Source organism: Microcebus murinus, chromosome 14 (assembly GCF_040939455.1).
Source record: "Microcebus murinus isolate Inina chromosome 14, M.murinus_Inina_mat1.0, whole genome shotgun sequence".
Taxonomy (NCBI): domain Eukaryota; kingdom Metazoa; phylum Chordata; class Mammalia; order Primates; family Cheirogaleidae; genus Microcebus; species Microcebus murinus.
In genome coordinates this window covers 81173392-81178936 of record NC_134117.1, presented here as the reverse complement: position 1 = coordinate 81178936, position 5545 = coordinate 81173392, and the positions used below count along the sequence as shown (strand labels likewise).

Genomic DNA, 5545 nt, shown 5'->3' with positions numbered 1-5545 from the left:
GGCGGCGGAGGGCGCCCCTGCCCCGCTCAAGAAGCCGAGCCTCTCTGAGCTTTCCCGCCGCCGCCGCCGCCGCCGCCGCCGCCGCCTCCCGCCCCAGGCCCCGCGCCGGGCCGGGCCTGTTGAGTTCGCCGGCCGGGTCCCGTGGGCTCCCAGGGACGGGGGTGATGGGCGGGGCGGGGCGGGGGGCTGTCTCTCTATACACACACACACACACTCACACTCACTCACACTCACACAAGATGCGCCTCCACGGCTGGACTCGCCAAGGTGGAGCCCTCCCAGCCCCCCTCATCTCCTCGCCCGGCCTCCTTCACCTACCCGCTGCCCACCCCCAGCGCGCGTCGCCGCCGCTGACGCTGACTGCGCACGCGCGCGCCCTTTGACCCCAGCCAGGGGCCGCCCTCCCCCACAACCCCTTTCAGCTGTGCCCCCCCTCGCCCTGTGGGTGGGCTGCCGCCTATTCCCCCGGGCCAGGGCTGGGGCACAGCGCAAGGGGGAGGGGAGCCAGTGTATGGGGCGTCTCTCTCTGGGGATGTGTCCCATGGGTGGGGTGGGGTGGCGTGGTTTGTGGGGCGCTGAAGAAATCAGTCCCCTCCATCTCCTACCTCTGGAAAACGCCCAAGCCCGTGGAGAACCGCCGGCACCGCTTCGTGGGGGCCGGGACCCTCCTCTGTGTCCTCCTGTGGCCCGGTCCAAGGGGCCTGGGCCTGGCCGGGGCTGCATTGGACCCCGACCACCCTGGCGTGTGGACTCGCTAAAAATCGGCCATTAGATATTGGATTCCAGCTTCATTGAGGTCATTTCACTAATGAGTGCACCGGAAAGAGTTTCCTAATCCATCTGTGAGGGTGGCAACTGAAAGAGAATTTGAAAGCTGACAGAATAGGCGAGGGAAGGCATAGGAGATTTCCACACCCAGCAAGGAAGCCTTTCCCGAAATGGAAGAAAGAAACGAGCAAACAGAGACACCGGTAGCCCGCCCGGAAAAGAGTCTGCCCCCGAGAGAAAGCACCCTGACCAGGTTCACCCGTGGGTGGGTGGCGAGCTAGCGGCGTTCAGAAGAGCGAGGCCCGCAGTCTGTGCGGAAGACACCTGCACTCGGGTGTGTGTGGCGGCCCGATTCACAAGCAGCTCTAGATGTTAAACCAAGGAGAAGCCAGGGAGTTCCCAAGGCCCCAGGTGTCCTCAGCCCACGACTGGCTGCTGTGGGAATGCGAAGCCCGGCTCCTTGTCTCAGAGCGGGGTTCCCAGGAGGATCAGGCTGAAGCTGGGACTTGGCCTCAAAGTGTCCCCTCGCATGGCCACCCCCTTCCCCTTCCTGCTCCTCTACTCCTGGTGCCCCTCCATCCAGGGGCCAGACCTTAAAGAGTCACCGCAAGAGAATCCTGGTCCCAAAGGAGCCTTCTGGGGGACCGGTGCTGAGAGAGGTTGTGGGCATGGCCCGCTGGGGCTCTGCCCGACCCAGGGCTGAGAGATGCCACCTCCCAGCTCTGGGTCCCTGCAGGAAGTGTTGGCAAGCACAGGGCCAGTCCCCCAAAGGCCCAGGTGCAGGGAGCCCAGGCCAAGCAGCCTGTGGAAGAAGCCACTTGCCGTGCCACCCCGGGAACAGGACTGCAGGCCCCGGCCCTTCCCACCTCCTCCTCCTCCTCCTCCTCCCCCCCCCCGCGCCCCCCCCCCCGGACATGGCACAGGGCTCAGAGACACCTCAGACTCTTGCTACCCAAGGTGCGAAGGGCATCAGTTGCTCCTCCAACCCCCCCCCCCGCCCAGCAGACCACGTTGTCCAGCCAGCCCCCGGGCCTCCCTGGGGTGCCCAGCACAAAAGTGCAGACACCCACCGGACCCTCAGTCTCAGCTTTCGGATGTTTTTGCCACTCTAAGGACCCGCAGGCCCGCTGGGCCTTCGGGCAGGACAGAGAGCCCCGGGATCCGACGTGGAGAGCTGCGTGTACGTACGTCCCCATCAGGAGGCGGTCCCCACCTCCGCGGCTCTCCCCTCGCGGGGAGCGGCAGCCCCAGCCGGCAGCCGCAGGGCATCAGGGAAGACACCAGGCTGGGCCCCCCGCGGCACAGCGGGGGCACGTCCCCCGCACTCGACTTAGGGAAGGCTGCTGGAGACTGCTGCGGCCACCCTGCTGCCGGGTTTCTGGAGGGCTTCCTGGAAGCAGCCTCCACACCAAGCCCTTGGAAGGCCCAGGCGACGGAGGAGCCGGTCAGGCAGGGGCCGAGGACGGTGAGAGGCCGGGCGGGAAGGAGCATGTCAGGCAGGGGCAGAGGACGGTGACAGGCCGGGCGGGGAGGAGCCGGTCAGGCGGGGGCCCAGGACAGTGACGGGCCTGGCCGGGGAGGAGTGCGTCAGGCAGGGGCAGAGGAGACGGGCTGGGTAAGGGGTAGGGTGACAGTTAGGGCACAATTCACAATCGCAAAGACGTGGAAGCGACCCGAGTGCCCATCCATCCAGGAGTGCATTAATAAAATGTGGCGCGTGGACACCACGGAGTGCCATTCGGCTGTGAGGAGCAGCGGTGAGAGGGCGCCTCTCGTGTTCTCCTGGCCAGAGCTGGAACCCGTTCCAGTAAGCCAGGTATCCCAAGAATGGACACACGAGCACCACGTGAGCGCGCTCACCAGCAAATTGGTACGAACGGATGGACACCTAAGTGGACGGAGAGGAATCACCTTCATCGGGTGGGTGTCGGGCGGGTGGGGGGAGGCGATGGGCATCCACATCCATTAGGAATGGGGTGGGTGCGCACCGACTGGGGGATGGGCGCACTTGAAGCTCTGACCCCAGGGGGGAGGCTTGGAGAGGGCAACTGTACCCGACCTTAACACTGGTACCCCCACAATACGCTGGAACAACATGAGAGGTATATGAATGAGAACACAGGGGGGAGGGGTGCACGGGCAACACATGTCACCTGAATACTTGTACTCCCATCATCTGCTTGAAAAGAGAGAGAAAAGAAAATGCAATCATAGAGGTAAGAGACACTTTTTAAAAATCATGAATCCGAAGAGAAAAGTAAAAGGAGGCCTGTGGAGCAGGTCTGGGTGTGACTCCGGATCCCCCAACATCAGGTGCCACCACCAAAGATTCCTGCGTGGAGCCCATAGAACCCCCAAAAGCAACGGGACGAGTTCTGGTCACATACTCCCTCAAAATGACATCCTGGCCTTCTTCTGGAACTCCCTCCCCTCTCAGACTCTCAAGGTTTTCTCCAGCGTGTCTGTTCCCACAGAGCAGACCTTTGGTCTGAGACCTGACAGTGCAGATGCCACGCATGCTGCCGCGTGGCGGCGGTGTCGCGGCTTGGGACAAGAGGAGGCCCCACGGTGCGGGCTGAGGCGCCAGGCAGCGCGGCGGGCGCTGAGGGTTGGGGTCACCCCCACCCCGGGCCGCCGCCGCGCTCCCAGAAAGGGGACAGAACAAGAGGCAAAAAAAAAAAAAAAAAAAAAGAAGCAGCCTGTGGCCCCCGGTATTCCCAGGCAGTCTCCCATCCAAGTACTGACCGGGCCCGACCCTGCTTAGCTTCCGAGACCAGACGAGATCGGGGGCGTTCAGGGTGGTGTGGCCCTAGACGGCGGCGGAGGGCGCCCCTGCCCCGCTCAAGAAGCCGAGCCTCTCTGCGCTTTCCCGCCGCCGCCGCCGCCGCCGCCGCCGCCGCCGCCGCCGCCGCCGCCTCCCGCCCCAGGCCCCGCGCCGGGCCGGGCCTGTTGAGTTCGCCGGCCGGGTCCCGTGGGCTCCCAGGGACGGGGGTGATGGGCGGGGCGGGGCGGGGGGCTGTCTCTCTATACACACACACACACACTCACACTCACTCACACTCACACAAGATGCGCCTCCACGGCTGGACTCGCCAAGGTGGAGCCCTCCCAGCCCCCCTCGTCTCCTCGCCCGGCCTCCTTCACCTACCCGCTGCCCACCCCCAGCGCGTCGCCGCCGCTGACGCTGACTGCGCACGCGCGCGCCCTTTGACCCCAGCCAGGGGCCGCCCTCCCCCACAACCCCTTTCAGCTGTGCCCCCCCTCGCCCTGTGGGTGGGCTGCCGCCTATTCCCCCGGGCCAGGGCTGGGGCACAGCGCAAGGGGGAGGGGAGCCAGTGTATGGGGCGTCTCTCTCTGGGGATGTGTCCCATGGGTGGGGTGGGGTGGCGTGGTTTGTGGGGCGCTGAAGAAATCAGTCCCCTCCATCTCCTACCTCTGGAAAACGCCCAAGCCCGTGGAGAACCGCCGGCACCGCTTCGTGGGGGCCGGGACCCTCCTCTGTGTCCTCCTGTGGCCCGGTCCAAGGGGCCTGGGCCTGGCCGGGGCTGCATTGGACCCCGACCACCCTGGCGTGTGGACTCGCTAAAAATCGGCCATTAGATATTGGATTCCAGCTTCATTGAGGTCATTTCACTAATGAGTGCACCGGAAAGAGTTTCCTAATCCATCTGTGAGGGTGGCAACTGAAAGAGAATTTGAAAGCTGACAGAATAGGCGAGGGAAGGCATAGGAGATTTCCACACCCAGCAAGGAAGCCTTTCCCGAAATGGAAGAAAGAAACGAGCAAACAGAGACACCGGTAGCCCGCCCGGAAAAGAGTCTGCCCCCGAGAGAAAGCACCCTGACCAGGTTCACCCGTGGGTGGGTGGCGAGCTAGCGGCGTTCAGAAGAGCGAGGCCCGCAGTCTGTGCGGAAGACACCTGCACTCGGGTGTGTGTGGCGGCCCGATTCACAAGCAGCTCTAGATGTTAAACCAAGGAGAAGCCAGGGAGTTCCCAAGGCCCCAGGTGTCCTCAGCCCACGACTGGCTGCTGTGGGAATGCGAAGCCCGGCTCCTTGTCTCAGAGCGGGGTTCCCAGGAGGATCAGGCTGAAGCTGGGACTTGGCCTCAAAGTGTCCCCTCGCATGGCCACCCCCTTCCCCTTCCTGCTCCTCTACTCCTGGTGCCCCTCCATCCAGGGGCCAGACCTTAAAGAGTCACCGCAAGAGAATCCTGGTCCCAAAGGAGCCTTCTGGGGGACCGGTGCTGAGAGAGGTTGTGGGCATGGCCCGCTGGGGCTCTGCCCGACCCAGGGCTGAGAGATGCCACCTCCCAGCTCTGGGTCCCTGCAGGAAGTGTTGGCAAGCACAGGGCCAGTCCCCCAAAGGCCCAGGTGCAGGGAGCCCAGGCCAAGCAGCCTGTGGAAGAAGCCACTTGCCGTGCCACCCCGGGAACAGGACTGCAGGCCCCGGCCCTTCCCACCTCCTCCTCCTCCTCCTCCTCCCCCCCCCGCGCCCCCCCCCCGGACATGGCACAGGGCTCAGAGACACCTCAGACTCTTGCTACCCAAGGTGCAAAGGGCATCAGTTGCTCCTCCAAACCCCCCCCCGCCCAGCAGACCACGTTGTCCAGCCAGCCCCCGGGCCTCCCTGGGGTGCCCAGCACAAAAGTGCAGACACCCACCGGACCCTCAGTCTCAGCTTTTGGATGTTTTTGCCACTCTAAGGACCCGCAGGCCCGCTGGGCCTTCGGGCAGGACAGAGAGCCCCGGGATCCGACGTGGAGAGCTGCGTGTAC

At 64.7% G+C, this 5545-nt stretch overlaps 1 pseudogene; it reads right to left on the bottom strand.

The window, feature by feature from the left end:
• Positions 1-3464: 3464 nt before the first annotated feature.
• On the bottom strand, positions 3465-3583 carry LOC142876031 (uncharacterized; annotated as a pseudogene).
• Positions 3584-5545: the final 1962 nt, after the last annotated feature.